At 41.0% G+C, this 21,269-nt stretch overlaps 1 protein-coding gene and 1 long non-coding RNA gene across 4 annotated transcripts in view; one reads left to right on the forward strand and one right to left on the reverse strand.

Moving 5' to 3' along the window:
- PDZRN3 (PDZ domain containing ring finger 3) overlaps positions 1–21,269 on the forward strand; it is a 149,487-nt gene that overhangs the window by 63,394 nt on the left and 64,824 nt on the right. The window lies entirely within an intron of this gene.
- The window catches only part of LOC127021483 (uncharacterized), a 119,828-nt gene continuing 115,064 nt past the window's right edge, over positions 16,506–21,269 (reverse strand). The window contains exon 3 of the long non-coding RNA XR_007767224.1: positions 16,506–17,082. This is a non-coding gene — a long non-coding RNA (uncharacterized LOC127021483). The remainder of the gene's footprint in view (positions 17,083–21,269) is intronic.

Consider the following 21,269-nt stretch of genomic DNA (forward strand, 5'->3'; position numbering starts at 1 on the left):
CCCATACAAACAAGCCATTCATGAGGGCAGGAGAGGTTGTGAATAGTCTGAGCTTCTTCTCAGCGTTGCAGTGTGGGGCAAGGCTATCAAGGAAATCTCAATCCAGCTCTGCCGTCCAGCTGGAATAAATTCTAAAATGAAAGGTCTCTAGACACCAAGTAAGACCATTAGTGTTTTGAACGTTGCAGGGAAAAAGATCAGTCTCTGCATGAATGTCTGCGGTGCAGTGAAGTCACCTCAATGCCTTGGCAGCCTCTCTAGGCAGCAGATGAAAAACAGGAGAATACCCAGCAGTGGGGATAGTCAGCATTGCTGGACTGGGGAGTTAGGTGGTCTGTTATTAACGGGAGCTTCTCCTTCTTTGCTAGTTAGAGGAGAGAGCTGACAAAAAAAGATAATGAGGATTATTAAATCTGTTCAAGGTGGATGAGCTAATCTTCCAGTCCATCCATTTCATTTCCATCACACTGGCCATGATCAGCCAACAAAAAAAAAAAAAAAAAAGGCAAGCTACTGAATGCTTTGCTTAGCTACCAGTTAGCAAAAATGATCTTCATGTCAGATGATCTACTATCTATTTATTACAGGAAAATTGCTTCAGTTTAGATGGCTTGGGGAATAGCATCTCATCTACTTAAGAAGCCCTTCCACCTTTCTCTGTCCATCTTTAAGCTGAGTATCTGATACCTGGTTTTGTTACTCTACCCTACTATTTTATAGGCAATGCTGCTAAACAGAATTTTACAAACTTCCAGAGAATGTTTTGCATGTACCTTTTCTAGCTCTTGAACCACTCATTATAATAAGAATTTATTTGAACACTTTGGGTGTCTCACACAGTGTTTGTATTCTGTGTCGTTTGAATACCAGCCTGCCTGATTACTTATGGAAATACTAATATCTGTTGAACGCAATGGCCTTTCAGAATGTGTGCAATTTTGCAAGATTATTTGTGTCAACAGAAAACAGGAAATTGAATGTGGCAATAGCTGAGCGGGTGCACAGAGCAGCAGCGGTGAGGAGCTGCGTGCAGAGCAGCTCGAGGGCCTTCCTCAGGCAACGCCGGCTGAGGGAGCCGGGCAGGAGGGGATTACGGCATTATTTAACCGTAGCACTGTAAAGGTATAGTTAAAAAAAATCACTGCTGTGTATGTCATGAAAAAAGAAGATGGTTCTGAGACAATTTGCAGAGCAGATGTTGTACTAAGTACAGTTCCATTTATTTATCGTATTATTGGATATTGTGACTGCCATAGCATACAGGGTATGCTCCATAGGGCGACTGACTAGTATTTAAAAGGAGTAGGAGTCTGTGAGCAATGCCTAGGTCTCCCCAAAGTGCTCTATATTCCAGATGTCATTCATCCCCTCTAGAAGCAAATACAAATGAAGGAAGCTACGTTGGTTACCTGGGCCAGGCAAAGAAACCTGAGGTGTCCAGCCAAAGGGCCGGCTCCAGGAAGAGCTGATTCTTAGCGGTGGGCTCCTGCCCCGCTACGGCGTGCTCTGCCCACCGAACGTCAGGTCCTGCACAGAGCTTGTCCTTCAGCCAGACGGGTGTGCCGCCAGCCCCGTAGCACAGCAGTAACAACTGAGGCTGAAATGTCTGTTTCTGCCTACATCATGCATCTCACTGGAAAGAAATACTCCTCTTTACAACAGTGGTGATAGCACAAATAAATAACCTCCCTGGAGTAGAAGGGACGAAGCAATAGGTATTTAATAACTAATGCAGTGCTATGCATATAGAAAAATCTCAGCTAGAACCCACTTGCTTTTAGGTTCTCATAAATATTCTCCAACACTTTCCCTTTGGAGAGGCATTTTCCACAGCTGAAGTCTGCTCAAAACAGGTGGTCAGGGTTGTTTGGGCGTTTGTTTGGGGGAGCTTTGCAGCAGAATTACAGCTGCCATGTTCTAGTTTTCAACACATTCAGAAAATAGAAACAAGTAGTCTTCTTTGTGGAGCTACAGACAGACACAATAAGCCAAGTTTTAAGGCTGCTTCAGTGTTTGTGGAGTTCTCACCAAGGGAAATTTTTTTTGTATGAGCAGTATGATTTTTCTGATTGCTTTTTGTGCTCAGATCGCAGCTTTGAAAGCTGTTGACACACATGCACAACAGACTTTGCCTTTTATTTTTTTTCTGCTCAATTGAAAGCAGCTTTTCTTTCCTTAGATTTATGATATCTTGTTTTCCTGAGTATTAAAATGCTTTGAGAAAAGGCAGAAAAATATATTAATTTTCCATGGGCAATATATTTTAGTAGAAAATTGGTGAATGCTTATGTTAAACCTAAACAATGCAAGCTGTTAGGACACGGAAATACAGTATTAGCAAGCATGCTTTAAAAAAGATAGTTAGGCAAGAGAAACATGGAAACAGCCCCCAAACCTGAGCAAATTATCTGTAAAAGATTAACCTTACATGTAAGCATATGCAGCAGGATGCATGCAAGATTTGTTTATCATGACCTTTAATGAATCTATGTTAATATTTGGAACCAAGTCCAAACTGGATCATCTGTCAGCTGCATCTCCTGCAGCCACATCGCTGGCACTTTCAGGAGGTAGCACACTGTAGCAGAAAGTTCAGGTCTTCATTCAGTTCAGGGCTGATTTGCAACAGTTAAATGATTGTTCCTAAAATTAGGAAATTCTTCTCAATTCAAGGCATGATTCCGGAGCCCTTTATCACAAACGTAAGTTATACCGATGCAGCAAAAATAGATATGCACATTTTGTGCGGTTTCTTGAGAAAAGGCCTGAGGATTTGTATACAATTTGCATTTTGCCCTTTGGCTTTCACATAATTAGGGACATCTCTAGATTTGTTTTTCAAATTGAGACCATTAGGGGAGCGATAGTGAATTCCTGTATGAGCCTACAGGGCTGTGTTTGCCAAGGTGCAAGGCTTTTCCCAGGAAAGGAAACAAAGACTTCATTTTAGTTAGCTTTATAATGAGCCATTTAGAAAAGATGGGAGAATGTGTTAACAAAGAATAAATATAACAGAAACGGAGATATTTAAATTGTATATCCGACAGAATTATCTTCTGGGGTTTTAAGGTTTTAAAACTTCAGATGTTCTTGGAGGGGAAGTCAAGTATTCATTTTGGGGAAAAAAAGTCAAGATGACTAACATTGCACATATTTAATTTAGCTCCACCAATGTTTATAGCACTGGACACACAGTGTTTTACTGCAATAAGATGAATATTTATTAACAATTCAAAATGATCTGTTCCAAAATGTACAGTGCACTCACAGTGATGTTTTACCACAGCAGTCCAGGTGTTTCCTGTCGAAGTTTGGAAAGGCTGCTAGCTTATGATGGGTTTACTGAGCAATGCTTTTGTAAGTTTAATGTGCAGCAAAATAACTTTTTACTCCGTCTCATCCCTCAAGATGCAAATGGTTAAAATCTTTACATGCTGGTATTGCCTAATCTAATGTGGAGGATGGAGTTGAGAAAATCTATTTAATATGCACAAGGAACTGCCATTCTTTATTCCAACATCTCTGCTGTAGTTCTCTAAAGTGTTTCACTAACATGGCATGGGAAAGTGAAGAACTCGATAGAAATTGATATTTTCTACATTGTGCCTCCATATGATGTTTACGTTGATGGTAATTCCACAGATGATTGCTGGTAATGTTCTCAGTTCGGTGCTTTGTTCTTTTTTGAACAGTCCAGCTGGGCGCATTGGACTGTTCAGTAGGTTGCATCTCCGCAAAGGGTTTCAAGACTATTAAGGCAACCTGCCTGAGCTGTACAGTAGACCCTTTCCACATATCCAGAAGGAATTTTAGTTATGATTGTACTTGTAGGAGATTGCAGTGACACACTTCTTACCCAGAGAACTGTGAAATTACAAAGATCAATTCCTGATAGCAGAGATGAACAGAATAGGTCATGCCGGTACACTGCAGTCCTGCTACCGGCCCATGCCTGGGCCCCCTCTGCCCACACATGCAGCTTTCCTTCCAGGAGAAACAGGGGAGTAGGAGTAGACACTACAGGTAACACCCATGCTGTCCTGAGGTTCAGCAGCGGGAGCAGCCATACTCCGGGAGCAGAAAAGCTCCCAGGCCCAACCGTTGTCATACAGCCATCATTCAATGGGCTAGAAACTTCAGTGTTCTCAGTGATTGTAATCTTCATAAAATTTTACTTACATCTGAAACCCATCATTATAGAGCTTGAACTCCAGAGTATATTGTCCCAACATTTCCGCATTACTAGTTGTATGTATCCAAGCCACTGAATATATATCCAATGATAGGCAAACTGACCTACTTTTCCATGACACGTTCTCCAGATGGAAAGCTTTACCTTAGGGTTGTAAGTGCGTGCCGTGTTTAGAAAGCATGATCCTCTCTATCTGTTTTCACAGAGAGGAAATTAGGTTTCTGTTTATTTCTGTTTACTGGAGATAGGGTACTAAATCTCTCAATCCGCAGTTTTTCTGAGGAACTCAGAGCTGTGCTGCTGTCAACAGTTGTGCTTTTGTGTGATCACCACATCACAACAGGGAGAAGATTTCAGGAGCATTCAGTTGCTTACAAAGTCCATTTCTTTTGAAAATCTAAGCTTGATGGTAGCTGTTTGCCTTCTGAAATGGTAAGATTGTTGTCACTTTCTCAGAAGGACCAGATATAAGTGCTCCTCTGTGAAAAGTAACATGAAAATCACTTCCAAAGAGACATGACCAGCCAAGGGAAACCAATTAGTGCCAATTAAGCTGGCTCCCAGCTAAGCTAACTCGGTTCTGCAAGTCTTCATGAATGCTTTGGTGGAAGTCAGGAAATGCTTCCTTCTTCCACACCTACGTCTTGTGACGGCAGCTCTGGCTGTTCCAGCCAGTTCCTCTTAAGCCCTATACCAAGAGCACAGCAGAGCCCGATTTTCTCCCATCTACTTCGAGAAACAACAAACTACACGTGCCTGTGAAGGTAAAGCTGAGTTGTAAAAAACACTGTATGAGTAGGAGGGAACAGAAATTTTGGACAAAGTTCTAAGCCAGGAAGTGAAGATATTATTAGAAAGCTCAATTTCTAAAACAAACCAAGCCCGTCGCTCGGGAGCCATCTAGTGCCTGCCTGGGCTCCGCATGGGGAGAGTGACCGGCCCGGGTGTCACTGCTTCAGCTCAGACCTGGCTAAAAACTAAACAACTAAACCCAAAACTAAATAAAGGGACCCGTAACGTGTCAAGTCAACTATCACAAGAGTTGGTGTCCAGTCCTGGAAGCCTATATGCATATAAATGTTTTGGTTCTCCTGATGATTTGCATGTCAGTGCTCCCAGAATTTGACCTTTGTTTTGAATGGTAATTAACACATTGGCTATAGATAGTAATCAAAGACAAGAGGGTGAAGAAACAGAATATGCTTTCTGCATTGGTTTGTGCAATGTTTAAATAGGTGGGACCGGAGGTAGGGGTAGGGCATAGCTAATCCTGTGAACTCCTTCCACACTTAGTGCCATTCATCGTGTGCAAGGGATGTTCAAATTAAAAGATGTGCTCTGAGGATGGGAAGCAGCATGTCTGAAGTTTGCACATGCTGGAGTTTTCCTACCTTCCACCAGCCCTCGCCTCTCACTACTTCTTTTTCAGTCTCACCTTATAAGCTTTAATTTGTTATTCTTTCTTGTCTTGGGAATAGTGGATATTGGGAGCAGAATTATGGAAAGTGTACTCCTCTTTTTATCAAGAACTTTATGTTCAGTTTTTGTCCTAAAGAAGTCTCAGTAGGGTGTGACTTGTATTTATGTACTGTTACTGAAACAAGAAGTCGTCTTTCTAAACGTCTTTTAGCTGAAAGTTTAGGAAAAAGGAACAGAGCTTACACAGGCTATCTTCAGCGATTCTTTTCAAAAAAATATATGCATTAAAAGGTGTTTGATACAGCTGCCTATTTTCACTCACAACACAAGAATCTACCTTTGAATTACAGACTCGAAGGTGATTATTACACTTTCTTTTCCAAAGTGAACATAAAATACTGTTAAGCATCTTCATAGTGTTCCAGCCCAGCCACTCCAGAACTGTGGCTGTAGTCCAGTCCCTGCTCTCCCACCCGCTGCTGCTGCTGCATGAATTCGCCTTTGTGCTAATTCATCCTTAGATCCAGCTTGTATAATGTAGGAAAAGGTTCAGTGTGTCATTTTACACAAAGAACTGCAACTAGAAATCAACTTGCCCTGGCGCGTGTACACCACAGATGCTCTTCAGAGCTCCAGACCAAGGCTGGAACTGCAGCACCTCTCTCTGTCTTACCCCTTTGTTGAACATGGCTCAGACTGAAACAAGAGAAGAAAATCTTCGTGAAAGAAATACTGTGTTCGAAATGTGGTCTCTGATTATGGGTGCTAATAATGTCACTATGAGCACACCAGGTAGAACTAGGTGTGTTCTACCATGTAGCCTGGGCTGATAAAATTAAAGGAAAAAAGTTGTTCTGTGGCCAGAAAAGCCAATCAAACCATTTTCCTATAAATTAAAGCCCTTTTTCCTAAAGGATTTTCCCAAATCCTTTGTTTCCCTCTCCCACACGAGCCTCAGCTTTCCCTTGTGTCCCTGTGACCCATCCACCGAGCAACACTCAAAACGCGCTGTGGCTTGCCCGGAGTGGCACACATGCTCCTCAGCTGCCTGGCTCCTGCCCTCCCCTGCCCCCTGCCAGCTTTCACGACAGCTGGGCTGTCTTCTAGGCTTCCCACCATCCGTCACGGTTGGCAGAAATTAGCCAAGAAGTTCCAAAGTTACTGAGAGGAGACTGGAGAGAGCACATTCGGACAAGCTGCATTTCCCTGCGAAGTCAGGCTAAAAGGGACCTGGAAACATTTGTTGGACACTGAGGAGACTCCTCCTCCTCCTCCTCCCTGCGGGGAGCGGAGCGTTTCCAGGAGAAGGGGAGTATTTTATGTACTAGCGCTTGTAAGGCAAAATGTCACACCTAATGCAAATGTATGCTCCAGCATCTGGCGTGTCCCTTGGCTTTTGTGCCAAGTGCTTTCCCGTGCTCTGCTCAGAGGCAGGGCTGCCATGCCTGTTGGGGAGCAGCAAGGAGGTGGTGGGTGAATCCTCCAAGAAAGAGCCGTGGCTGCGAGCCCTTGCAAACTCACCACTTGCACAGAGTTGGCCAGAATCAAAAGAAACCAGCCCAGAAGGCAGGGAGACAGTGGCGCATCAGTCAAGGTCTTGTCAAGTCAACACAAAGTTGACCGTCTTGGGCTTGGATCAGCATCCCGCTATGGAGGTACCACGTGGTGGGGCTGCAGGGTGACCGCTCGGTTGTTTCTCCGGCTGAGGAGAAACGTAATTCCATGAGGTCTCGGGCGAGTGGTCAGAGCTCGAGTTCAGAGCCGCTTCCAGGCAGCTCTGGTGAATAAAACCCCTCATTATTTCAGAGATTTACTAATTGTTTTTTTGATTCGGAACACTGGAAATGAGAACACCTATTTTTCTATTTTCGCTGACTCCAGTGCTTTTTGGTGTAGGCACCCTGGGGAAGCAGTGATTTAGTCATCCAACCACGTAACAACGTGGGGCTTAATGAGTAACACATTTGTACTTTCCATTCTCGGTCTGAGAAAGGGCCTATAAATAAAGCATATTTGCCCTCAGATCAAGAAAACCTTTTTCTTAAATAATGTCATTAAATTTTAAATTAGATGTACAGGCAATTACTGGTGAAAATGTTAAATACTGGATAACCTATGAATATGACCTAATTTAATATAATTTTATAAATGCTTGAATTCAATTAAATAAAAACTTTTGTATAACATTTAAACTGTTTGCTTAGTTCTCCCCAGAGCTCACAGTAGGTTACTGTGAGCCAAACAGCATTACAGCATTTGTTTAAAATGCCAAAAGGCTTAGGATAGATCCCATACACTTCTAGCTGAATCCCTAGTCACTGGACAGCAATTTCTGGGCAGAAGCTGCTGTATTAAATAATTGCTAGCTAATAAATATATTTTAGACACATTATAAACCTGGATGTTAAACCTGTTAGAGTAAATGAAATGTTTATTGCAGAAAAAGGTACAATTTGCTGTTTTGACCTAAGTGTGTTGTCATGGAAATCGAAATCTTTCTTGTGCAATAAAAAATCTGCTTGTCATCTGATTTGAGCCAGTTATTTGCACAGGTGGTTTTCTTAGCAGACAAGTACTTAGTACAAACAAATCTATTCTTTCTCAATAGTTCCATTATGTGTTCCCACAACAATGTGTTTCATTTCACTAGCTTTGTAATTAATGATCCATTATCAACTAATTAAATCACATTTAGATTTTATATGAGTTCATCTGTTACACAACGCTTGCTCCCCAGTCCTCCTTCCTGGGTATGTTAACCTTCTAAGAGTTTTAATTAACGGTGAGAATGAAGTATTGTAGGTTGCACGGTACTTCAGACAGGCGAAAGTAGTAACAAATGTGGACACGTAAATATATTCAACAGTTTAATATCAATTTCCTTAAATGAAATAAAGCAGCAGTAGGAGTAACTGAAATCAGATTTCCAATCTGTACGTAAAACTGTTCTAAAATATTAAGTTCATATGGTTGCAGACAATGGAAACTGAAATATGAACTATGCTAACAGTTCCAAAATGTCATCCAAAAGAAAATTCAACTTAATAGACAACATCTTCGCTGTTAGGCCTGCTCCAGACCTCACTGAGATCAAGGAAAAGACGTTCATTAACTGATTTTGGATCCAATCCTTGATTTGCAATCCTTGGGGCAGAGGCTGTCTCCATCTGTGACAGCCCATCACACAGTATAGCTGCTTTGTGAGCCTGGGTTGACTTTTTTACAGTATCATAAAAAGCAGTAATAGTAGAGGTGAGATGGAAACAGATAAGTTAAGACAAAAGAAAGCACTTTTGATCATGTGGTATTTTCTACAGGAGTTTTAAGATGGACTAAGATGACACGATGATAAGGTTCTAAAAACAATGCCTGTATGATTTCACTGACATCTTATAAACTATTTGTACTTGAGACTAAAGATATCCGTAATCAAAGGGGACCAGGTGGACAATGCTTTTTTTCATTTCTCTCTTCAACCGATTAATGGATAATGTCACTTACACACAAATTTATCCAGGCTGGCAGATTATCCCCGAGACTCGGGCAACATCCCCGCTGGGGTGCCCACCCCTCGCACGCCCTCCGCAGCTGCCCGCGTTATGCCTCCTCTTGCTCCGCTCTCCCATGTGGCAATGGTAGCTCGTGTGCCAAGTCTGTCATCTGCTGCCCATAACGCCTGTGGTCTGTGGTACCACGATGGGGGAATGGTCGGGTTAGCAGGGAGCTGGACGCGGAGCAGCCCTGCTGCGAGGGGTGCTCGGTGGCTGCGGTGTACCGTCAAAAGCTCTTCACCCTCCTGCCCATCTCTGGCCCAGGCGCGCGTCCTGGGGTCCCCCCGTGGGGTGGGCTGGATGCAGCCCTGGGCACCGCCGAGTCAGTTGCCCGTGCTGTGCAAAGCCCTGACTCAAAGTGCCATTCACCTGAAGGAGGTGAAGCCCTAAAGAAAGAAATACTGTATCCTACCTGGAGGGACGGGGAAGGGTTAAATGTGAAATTTCCCACTTGAAGCCATTGGCTCTTGAGCTGCTTTTCTAGGCAGTTTTGAGCATCTGCTACAAATAAGAAGCTGTGCAGGATTTAAGATTTCAAGAAAATACTCTAGGTAAATAACAGGCCCTTACACATTCCTTTGCAAATGTGGCAAATAGTGTAAACAGCTTTTTGAGACCGATTATACAAGTTATATGTTTAGTCTACAAACTGGGTACCGTTAACTAAAGCTCTTTGTTTCTACTTGGAATGGCTTTATCAAACTTTTAAGAATCAAGTTTTATACGTGCAATGGAATGTTAAATCACGTGCAACCCGAGTGTCTTGGAAACGCAACGCTTCGGGGCACTTCTAAGAAACTACATTAGTTAAAAATTTTATTTTACCTGATCACTGTGCATATGGAATTTTGCACACTCATAGAGAACAGCAGTATACATACCCAGTATTATATTTAAAAATAAGTTTGTTTTATTAATGCAAAAGTGGACTTTACTCACATAGTAGAATATTTACTGTAGATATTTCGCTAGATGGCACTACAGTACTATAAACATTGGAAGAACATGTAGTTCAGTTCCTGCGTCTGAGTTTATCTACAATCCAGTTTACTTTTATAATACATATTAGGTGTGATGGTGATGAGCATTGCCATGAAGCAAACAATGTTGAGATCTCGACTCATACACATTGGTTTGCTCTGTCCCACACATGGACGCAAACACGTACACGTTGCACGGAGGCCAAAAGCTGGAACACAATGGAGAGACTCAAGGGGAATTGTAACTAGAGCAAGTATTTCCGTGCACAAAAGAAAAGAGGGGAAAAAACTTCTCTGAAGAGTGAAAGGAGCAGGGAAAGAACAGGTTTCAAATTTTTGAGAGGAATCGGGGAAAAGAGGGGGCTGTGGCCAAAAATGGAACGACAGCTTTAACACATTAAAAATGCCAATAAACTTGGAAAGGCTATGTTTATAGAACAGAAATTCTACAAAAAGCTTAGAAAAGAGGAAAGACTTTCCAGATTGAATTTGAGGGTAGATAAGAGGTACTCTAGGGATATTACATTTCCTTATCTTGGGGGAGGAAAGTATTCTGTCCATCATCTTACGATTTCCCTGAAGATTAGTGAATAGCAAACGAGGGCCAGCTCTTCATCTGCTGTTGACTTTCATGGCTCCTCTGACTTAAGTGAAGTCATTCTGACTTAAAACAGATGAAGATCAGACCTCTGTAAGTTTGAAGCATTTATCAAGCAAGCAGATAACATCTTTTTTTCTCCTGAAGAATATTATTAAATTATGTGCAAAGTTTAGGCATCCTGTATTTTCTCTAAATTGTGTTAACAATGTGTTTTTTATTGAAGCACTCAGATGTTCCAGTTGTTACTTGCATTTTTCTTTAATTGATCTCATCCGGGCTAATGCATTGTATTTAAAGTAGTAATTTGGTAATCCTAAGGTTCCATACACATGAAGCTAAATGTATAAACTGTGTGCTCTGACAGATGAGATATGGCAGATTTAGTTGCAGTGGCTTAAGACATGACCACCTCCAGCTGTTCACCTAATACCTCTCTGCCTTCCAGCATCAGCATCCTCTAGAAGGGGTGACAGAATGGGACATGTGGCAGCACTTCAGGTGCCCCAGTTCACAGCCTGGCATTTCAGCCTAGAGCACTGATGAGGGGAGTGTGAAATACAAGAGTGAGCTAGACGGATGTACAGACACATACTCCCTGCTACAACGGCAGCGGTCGGCATCCATACAGAGCAGCCAGCTGGGGGTAGGAACAACTGCCGCAGCTAAATCTGTCAGAGTTTGATAATGAGAGCCAAAGGCATCGGCAGACCTACAAAGTGCATGCTTCAATCCAGCCCTATTAACAAAACACTTCAGCACCTTCTCAATCTCATTGACTTCATAGGTCTTAATGCCTAAACCAAAGCCTATAAAAACTCACCGACTAACTTTTAATCAATCCTGAATGAGGAGTTAAGATAAGGGTATTCCCTTTCATTATTTAAATTATTTGCAATTTTGCGGCTTCTGACATTATTGCAGTATGTCACATTCCTTAGTGCAATAATATTACATTAGTCAAGTGTACAGACCTATCTTGTGAAGGCTGTCCTTCTGCAGTGACAGCAAAGAGTCAGCAGGGTGGGCTGTAGATGAGCCTGAAGCATATACTTGTTCTTTTTAGAAAAAAATTACTTACCCAGTATTTCCAAGCCTGGTAATCATGTTTTTCCTGTTGATTCAGTGAAAAAGAGTGTTAATCTTTTCCCTGAGATGCAAGTGGAATTATATGATCTATGCTTTTAGCATTGGAACTGGTATTATTGACAACTATAAGTCTCTGAGTAAAAAAAAAAAAACTTTAATCAAAATTGTAACTGGTGAATACATGCACTCAATTTACATCACATGGCTGTCTCACAAATCGTGATTTTAGCTCCGGAGGATTTAGAGGCAAGTGAAACTGAAAGTATTCCCAAATTCCACAAATCTGAGCCTGACAATGTCAGTTTGTCTGTCGCCAGTCACAACTCCCAGCAGGTCCTGAAACGTGGGACACATTGGAGCCATCAAACACCATCATCTCAGGAGAAAATGCAACATGAATTCTGTAGTGTTAGAATCGTTCTTTTTAATCTGGCCCTCCTTTGACTTCTGGTGCAAAGCGATTAAAAGCCGCTGCCTGGCTGGCAGAGAGGACGTGTGATATTAGTTCATCTCCAATGAAATTTCCAATTAGTTCGTGTCCGATTCAGACTGCTGAGACATGCATCCAGCCTTCCCCAGACAACTTGTCTTTTTACAACCAGAAGCATTGACAAGTGGAGGAAGAGTGATTTAGCCATTTGGCCAGGATTTAAAAGCTTTGTTTTGCAAACAGAATGCCTGGCTTGCAGAAGTGCCAGATAAATGGGTCCTGCTCCCACACACATAGACTGCGCTCGCGGTTCTAGCGCTGCCGGTTCCTCGTTACGGCAAAATTAGAGGTGATGAAATTTTTATGTTTGTTTCGAGCCTAAGGTGGGTACTGACCCGTTTGGGACAAAAGGCCGATGTAACTTTTGCTCAGGAGAAGGAAGCGATCATTGCAAATGTGACTGAAGAAGCTCAGCGGTTTGGGCGGCCTTGGGAGCTGGCTTAGTGAGCAAGTGAGACATGGAAGTGCGTCAGTGGCTTGGTGCCGTGGTTTATTCCAGGTGGGAGCTTCCACAGCTCTTTTCATTCAGCCTAACTGGGTTCCTCTGGAAGTCAAACGGAGCTTGATCATTACTGTCACCAGGAGCAGGGTTAGTTAAACAGAAAGCACTTTTGTACCGATATCACCTTCATACATGTAGGTATGACATATACAATTACTTTAAATTGACAAAGAGGTCGTATAATTGAGGTATTTGAATAATAAGCCTCATTTACTTGGAAACGTTAGCAGAGCTGTAACCCTGTGCAGTGTGGCACATGCTTCATGGCACGTGAGGCTTGAGTGCCTGTTTCCCCTTCATACTGATAGGTACAGTGTTATTTTTAAAAAAATCATGGAAATACGAAAAATGCTGGGGTAAATGTATTTCTTTAAAAATACTGTAATAGAATTTGTTATTAAACTTCATTACTGTGCATCCGTAAATATTTACATATTTTTATGAGCGTATTCACTGGCCATAACAGATGCAAAAGCACTCTGATGCTTGAAAGCATCAGTAAATAGCAACAGTTATGTGGTTTCTATGTTTTAATAACAGTGTGTTTATTTAAATGTTCTCTCAGTAGTCAGCTGCATACTTCTAAATGATCATTCTGGAGGTTGTCTCTCCAGACAGAGATATAAAAATATATTTGACCCACTTGGAATATACTAGATTTTTCTTTATAATCTCATTAAAAAGTGTGCAGTGAACACAAACCCATAATTTACCTGGTGTTGTAGTTTCATTAAACATCAAAAGGGTGCTTGATGGAGTAGAATAATCCTATTCTGCGTCCTTCATTGAACATCTTTCAGAATAAGTTTATTCATTTAATTAGAAGGTTTCTCTAAGTGAAGATTGCACTGGTTTTACTAGTCTGACCGAATTTGCATTTGTTATCCAAAGCACCCTCTATTTCACTGTACTTATGATAAGTGTGTTAGAACACATGCTGTGAAATATCTCCACAAATTGGTACTTATTTTCAAAATTGTGTTAGTACTAATTCAAAAGTGAAGGAACAGAGAAGCTCCGTTACACTTTAAAGTGGAATTTTCCCTTCAAATCTGTGGATTAGTCATGGCAAACAATGAAATGTTTAACTCAACATTAAATAGGATTATTAAATATCTTTTCAAAGTGGAAAATCACATGCATTATTCTATTCCCAGTACAAAAGGACAGTGAATTAGTTTCTCCATTTAGTATTAAACAATGAATAATACCATGGGCGTACTTCAGCCTCAGAGGACTCTGCTGAATCACATACACTGAAAACTGTCTGGATCATTTTAATATGAAGGTGACATTCTCTGTGATTAAAACATGGTATTGTTGTAATGATCGTGAGGCTTGTAAAAGTTGGGATGTAGCAAACTGGGTTATAGTAAACTGGGATATTGTAGCTAAGGCAAATTTTAACTCCCCATCTCAGTCCCATACGCAGACAAACAGTTTTGGAAGGATGCTTTGCAGCTCAGCTGCCATAACACACAGTTGGAAGAGTAAAGCCGTTTGTCGTGGTTTAACCCCAGCCAGCAGCTAAGCACCACGCAGCCGCTCGCTCACTGCCCCCCCACCCCTGGGATGGGGGAGAGAATCAGGAAAAAAAAACTCGTGAGTTGAGATAAAGACAGTTTAATAGGACAGAAAGGAATGAAAAACAATGATAATGATAATAATAATAATATGACAATATCAATACTAAAAGAATTAAACTATACAAAGCAAGTGGTGCACAATGCAATTGCTCACCACTCGTTGACCGATGCCCAGTTAGTTCCCGAGCCGCGATCCGCCTCGCTCGGCCAACTCCCCCCTGTTTATATACTGGGCATGACGTTCCATGGTATGGAATACCCCTTTGGCTAGTTCAAGTCAGCTGCCCCGGCTCTGCTGCCTCCCAGCTTCTTGCACACCTGCTTGCTGGCAGAGCACGGGAAACTGGAAAGTCCTTGGCTGAAGATAAGTGCTACTTAGCAACAACTAAAACATCGGAGTGTTATCAACATCATTCTCACACTAAATCCAAAACACAGCACTATAGCAGCTACTAAAAAGAAAATTAACTCTGTCCCAGCCGAAACCAGGACACCGTTTCATCTCCATTTTTCTCTTTTATGTGTCTGGCTTTTGGGAGTGTGACCTTTCTCACATCTAGATCAATACGTCTGTAACCATTAATTCTAGGAAAACCAGGACCTGTTTGTAACGCTAGAGATTAGGCTATAACACATGGTCAAGTCTCTCCCTGCTGAAGAATGGATAGGTGGCTAACTAGGCAGTTCTCTTCTTAATCAATGGCATTGGCTTCCCTGGGAAAGGGATGTACTCAGGCTATAGAGGTGCAGAGATGGATAGCTCTTCAGCATCCAAAACAGCAAGAAGGGAATGGAGCCCAAAAAGTAATGCATCACCTTAAAGCAAATTTTTTTCTTCTGTAATACCTGACTCGCTCTCATGCCTGTATTGGGTTAGGTGTAAGCTTATTTCATGCATGGTATCAAATAAATTGCAGATATTTTCTAGAATTATGTATCTTTTCTCATGTGAGTAATAGTCATAATAAACATCAATAGGTAGCAAAAACATTGCTGAGCCCCAAATTTATGGTACTCAGGATTCTTACCCCCAGGTCAGCATGAAAAGCTTTCAGCCAACTCTGCAAAATGCTTTTTAAGGAAAAAAATATCAGATGGAAATTTTGCCAGCCTAACAGAAATTGTCTTTCTATGGGCACCTGAAGGGATCTTTGGAAGTAGGGTTGTTAGTTAATGAGATCATTTGAATAGTCTTTGTAAGTGGTTGGCAATCCCACGAGGAACGAAGAAGTACCAGTCTTTCACCTTTTGGCCCATCTCACGTTGAGCAATGACAAGGTTGCCTGAAATGTATTCTTTGGAGACTGCTTTAGAGAAAACAAAGTGAAGGGCACTTACTAGATTTTCATACTACATCTCATTTACTAAGGGATACATCTGAGGAAAACCTTTCCTTTGCCCACGGCTGGAGTCGTTGCAGTCCACACAGGACAATACTTTCTTTGATTGCCAAAGGTCTGTTTGGTTGGCTTCAGAATGGTTTCAAAACTCTGGGCTTTTTGTACTGAACTATTCCTGGGTAGGCAAGTATGAAGAAGTCTTCGCTGTGGTGCACCAAGTCTGTTGTGAGTGGGTTAAAAGATTTATTATGAGTTGAACCAGCAGAGTGCTGGTTAGGAACTAATTAGGGACTTTGCTGGTTTATTTCGGGCCATAGGGGTGAACAGTAAGAGATAACAGATACCCAGTTGTGTTCAGGTGGTTGCTTCTTTTGTTACTGTAATTACTACTTGGAGGCAGGTTAGTATTTAAAATAATCTGATACTTTTGTTACACAAATCCATATTAACCCAACAGAATGACTACGTAACTTGAGGGGATAGCTTACGCATTAGTGAGATATAGGGCAGTGGCTGAGTCACATCATGTTTTGAGGAGCTCTTAACAGTCAGTACAATGAAACTGTATTTATCCCTAACCAGATTTTTCTGCCTACCAGAACATACAGGGGAGTGACATAACTGCTTCTATAGAACGGAACTAGATGGAGAAGAATAATTGTCTGTATACAAAATATTTTGAACACAGGAGATGCATTTCAAAAATGTATCTTTTCGTGGGATGAAATAAAGTTTAATCAATTGATTTTGTTCTGACTATTTCAGGGCAGGAAAGTCTTTATTTCCTTTAGCAGTTGCTTCCAGTCATCTCTTGTCCTGCCACTATTCAACGTCCTGGCTATTCTATGATCTGTGATCTCCATTTCATGTTTGTTAGAAGATTTCTCTCACTTAGCTTTGTGCCATCCCTGCATAAGGCTGTGGCAAATAAAACAAGAGCAGGTACAAAGTCATGCCAAAAACTCAGTCCTTGAGCTAAGAACAAGTTTTGGATTGAGTCAGCATATGTCATGGTTCAGCAAGCTGGTGTTTTTCTGGGGTGGCTGCCATCATGTGCTTCAGCAGCTAAGCATTCACTTTTAAGATAGTGTGGGTGTAAACCCGTCTCCACTAAGTCAGTGGCAAACTTCCCATCAGCTGCAAGGAGACGAGGGTGTCTTCTCAAGTCTCTGGGCTCAGTGTGATATTTCTTCTGTGTGGCATGCTGTGCCAATGCTTTGCTTTTCCCATGTTTCCTGTGGATCATTTGATACGACAACTATTGGTCTATATCAAACCTTATTTTTCTTCTTTTTTTTTAATTTCACTTTCATGGTGCTTCCATCCAGCCCTTTACTAAAAAAAGAAAACATTTACCATGAAGACAAAGTAAATCTGTAGTCCCTTTGGATTTGAAGTAAATCTTCAACATATAAATTGAAGGGCAGGTATTTGAAGCTTTATCTCAAAGATGCCAAAGTGAAATAAACTTTCAGAGAAATGAGAAATGGCAGAATTCCTTGCAATGGCATGTTAACTCTGAAGCATAGTGGTAGTTCAAAGGGCGTTAACACTCTCAGTATCGCTATTATTCTTTCACTGCTGTGCAGTTAAAAATGAGACAAGCTGCACACGTTTCTGTGAGTGGTCATGAATGAAGACTGAATGGCCAACGTACCTTCTGAAGTACTGATAGAAGAAACTTTTATTTGAAGTTTTTTCTATATGTTGTTTCCTATATTTTTATCAGCTCTATTTCTTAACCAAATCTGCTTTGTTCTTACAACTTGGTTTTATTTGTCCCTGCATGCTTGAGGTAAGATGCTGATGAGACATGAAGAGTAAATGTATAAGCTGATTTAATTAACAATTACTTATATTCTTTTTCTGCATTTAGTGTTTTATCTTGCCCTGTTCATCATCCGCTTGATAAAAAGTACCTAAATATTTGTCATATGTAACATGTATCAAATCACAGCTGAGTAGGTACTGAGCTAAGATATTCAGCTTTATAGCCTTGTCTTGGGGTGTGGGATTTCCATCTCTACAGGGTGAGGACTGGATTAAGTTGAGCTGCTAGAGGGACTAAGCCTGAAGTAGCTGTGTTGAACCTGTCCCAGTTATCTACATATGGCTACTAAGAGAAACAAATCTAAGTTTGTTTTAAATGGATTAGTCAAACTTCACTAAATGCTTGTGTCGACATTCTCATTTGGAATTAAAGCGGCCTTAATTCAGTTTCATTCACTTAGAAAATTGATTAACTGTATGGACAGAGCATTGCAAGCAATAATATTACCACGGCTTAATGAGTTACCATTCATCAGCTGACCGTCAATAACTTCTTGTCTATAAGCTCCCGTTCCACCACAGTTGCAGGGTTTGCCTTGTAACCGTGAGGGGTTGACAGCCTACACATGGTCAGGGCAAGCAGCTAAGCTGACAGGCAGTAATCTTTTCATCTCCATTGCCTTGAAATCATACCCCATCCTTCTGAAGTTTAGACAAGCCCTAAATTTGTTGAGCGCTTAAGTGTGGACTTCTGTGCAAACAGCCCTTATTCACGTTCAGGACCACCACCAGGAACCGCTACGTTTCAGGCAAACAGCATCCCTTATGAGAGAAGGAAAAACCCTATTTCTATGCCAATTTATGGGTGAAGCCTACACAAGCTATGTCGCAGGACGGGGGCAGGGAAGAGGGCCTATAGCATATCATTTCTTAGCAGTACTACTCCATGGAAAGCCAGCGTGCTCTCATGTCATTTTTGGACAGTATATACTGTCCCAAGGTAGTTGGTATAGAGGTACACCCATATAGGTAGCAATCTAGCTTTGCCAACAAGGTACTTACTGTAGGCTAATTTACCCTAATGAGCATCATAGTAAACGAGCTCAGGCTGTGCTTTGTGTTGCAGTCAGCAGTCTGCTGCCCTGGATGCAAGGGAGCTGGCGGCAAGCTCACCCAGCAATTGCTCACTTCCACGAGTGCAGAGCAGACGTACCTTAAGCAATGCTAAATTCAATGCAGGCGACCAAGGTAGATACAATGGCAATTTCAACTTTTCCATAATTATTTCCAATAAGCGTTCCCATAATTTAAAAACCCTACAAAGTTGGCTACGCAATGAAACAACTGTGCTTGAGTTATGCAGTTTAAATTAATTATGAGCCCCAGTGAAGGAAGTAAGATGAACAAGTGAAAAGCAAGCACTCTGCAGGGCTTTTCAAATTATTGTAAAGTTTGGAAAATTGGGCCCACTGTGTCTATTACCCACTTTATAACAGTCATAACTAGATTGTTTTGTTTGTTACACTGCTGGATACCCTCATGGATCTTAAAGCTTTGCCAATTGTTTTATTTATTGGTAATTTTGTTGAATGCCACGGTAAAATGAAATAATTGGACTGTTTATAGTGCCAAAATATGTTTTCCTGAATGGCTGTTTTCAGCAGTCAGTGCAGTTAAATAAACCCATGGTCCATATACCGCAGAGAGATTTAAGACTGGTATTGGTTACTTGCTTCCTGCATTATCTTCAGATTTAAATCAAGTAAAGCACAACTGGTTTTCAAATTTTGAAGCAGCTTTTCACTACTTTCTATTGTACTCATATTGAGAGAGACTCCTTGTATGGAGTTTTCTCTTCGTGGTCATCCAAACTCACTCAAATACCCACCTATTCTTGGCACAGGCTCTCTAATAGAAGCACGAGCAAGGTCTTTAGGGAAGGCAGTGTGGGGTTTGGAAATACACATTTGAACTACACTAAACCGTACAATTAAAAGAGGCTCGCTCAATCTCTGTAGGGATTGACCTCTCTTTTCACTTCCTGTGGTAATGTCCAGTTTCAGATATCTTGAAGGGGTCTGACTTTCAGAGATTGCTAATATCTAATGTACGTGAACAAGTCCCTCTGCAGTCACTGAACTAAAATGGTGTATTTGAGCACAAGCACTCTGACTCCTTTTGTCGCTCTTTCCCAGACTTTTGGGGAACATCACGAATAAACCAATTCAGGAAATGTGTGTTCTGAAGAAAAAAGGGTATTCTTTGATCAGCAAGAAGAAGGCATACAAAATCATATTCACACATGCAAAAGGCACTCAATACAGAGAAAGACCTAAAAACCGAGAATGATACAGTTCGGAGTAGCTGCCGTGGCGGAGCCTTAGGAGATGTGAAAGGCACATGAGGAAAGCGGGGGGGGTTATAAGCAGCGAAGCAACACCATAGGTTGTAGTAGAAGCAAGGACACTGGTGTTTTAGTTAGATAAAAATGACAGAATTGGTTGCTGCTTATGAAAGCCACCATAGGCGCTTTTTAAAAATTCATTCAGCTCTCCTTTTATCAAGTGAAAAACTGTTTCTAGTTAGGCTGTATGAAATTTATCATTTTAAATGAAAACATTCCAGTAAATCACCTCTTTCCCATCCTTCTCTCTTCCCCAGAACTCGCCAAACATCAAAACACAGCCAAAGGGGGAAAAATGAATCTAAAAAAAAAAGTCTGTTAATCTGTTCATTTAAGTGTTGCTTTAAAATAGCCATTGTGGGGTCTTTGCCATTATCTGTGGCGGGAATATAATTGTGGAAAATTTTAAAGGTCCCATCTGGCTCCCCAGTACATTTATTCCAATTGTGAAAAAGCAGGGATATTCTTGCTTCTCATTAGTATAAGCTTACTTGCTTTAGTTTCTTTCTCGTAATAACAAAGGTCAAAGAGGAGACACCTTAATGAGAATCTTGGTAACATAAACAGGAAATACGGTTCATTTTCTTATCTTCATTTGCAACTCAAAACTTCATGCCCAAAATGAAAACACTAATTTTCTTTAATTCATTTTTTTGCTTTGTCTTTCTCTTGGGCCTTTCTCTATTAAACAGGGCAATTATAGGATGTATTTTCATCATAAGTATTAATATTCCCATTTATGAATTAATTTACCAGCATAGGAGCAAGGAACTAAAAGACAATATAATTGTAATTCCTTGGTTTTATCTCTGGAAACAGTTGTTTTCACTTCTTCAACCCTCAAATTAAATAGAAAGGAAGAATTACATAGAGTCAAAGCTATTTAAACTTGAGATGATCAAAAAGAAAAGAGCAGGGCACTTCAGCTTTCTATCAACACATATTTTCTATGCATCGCCTTCATATAGTCATACAGAGGCCAAAGATAACAATTAGCTGTATTTTCCCTATATGCTGGGAAAGCAGAAAAGGTGACACTGTTCCAAGCTTGCCATTTTATTTCTTACATACAGAAAAGCACACACATTTAGGAGGTGCTCATTCATTGCACTATACAACTGCTTAGCTATGAATTCAGGAGAAATAGAAATTAAATCAAATAATCCCCATTTTATTTTACTTATGATGCAATTCAACATGCATTTCTTGGCTAGCGAAAACTGGCACTGGAAACAGAGTGATCTATTGTATCAGCTGAGAACTGGCTAAGTGCATTCAAGTTGAAGCTGGAAGACTTGGCCAAGGTTAGCTGGGTTAGGTGCGTTGCTCCTAACGCCATGTGGCACGT

Source organism: Gymnogyps californianus, chromosome 13, assembly GCF_018139145.2.
Source record: "Gymnogyps californianus isolate 813 chromosome 13, ASM1813914v2, whole genome shotgun sequence".
Taxonomy (NCBI): Eukaryota; Metazoa; Chordata; class Aves; order Accipitriformes; family Cathartidae; genus Gymnogyps; species Gymnogyps californianus.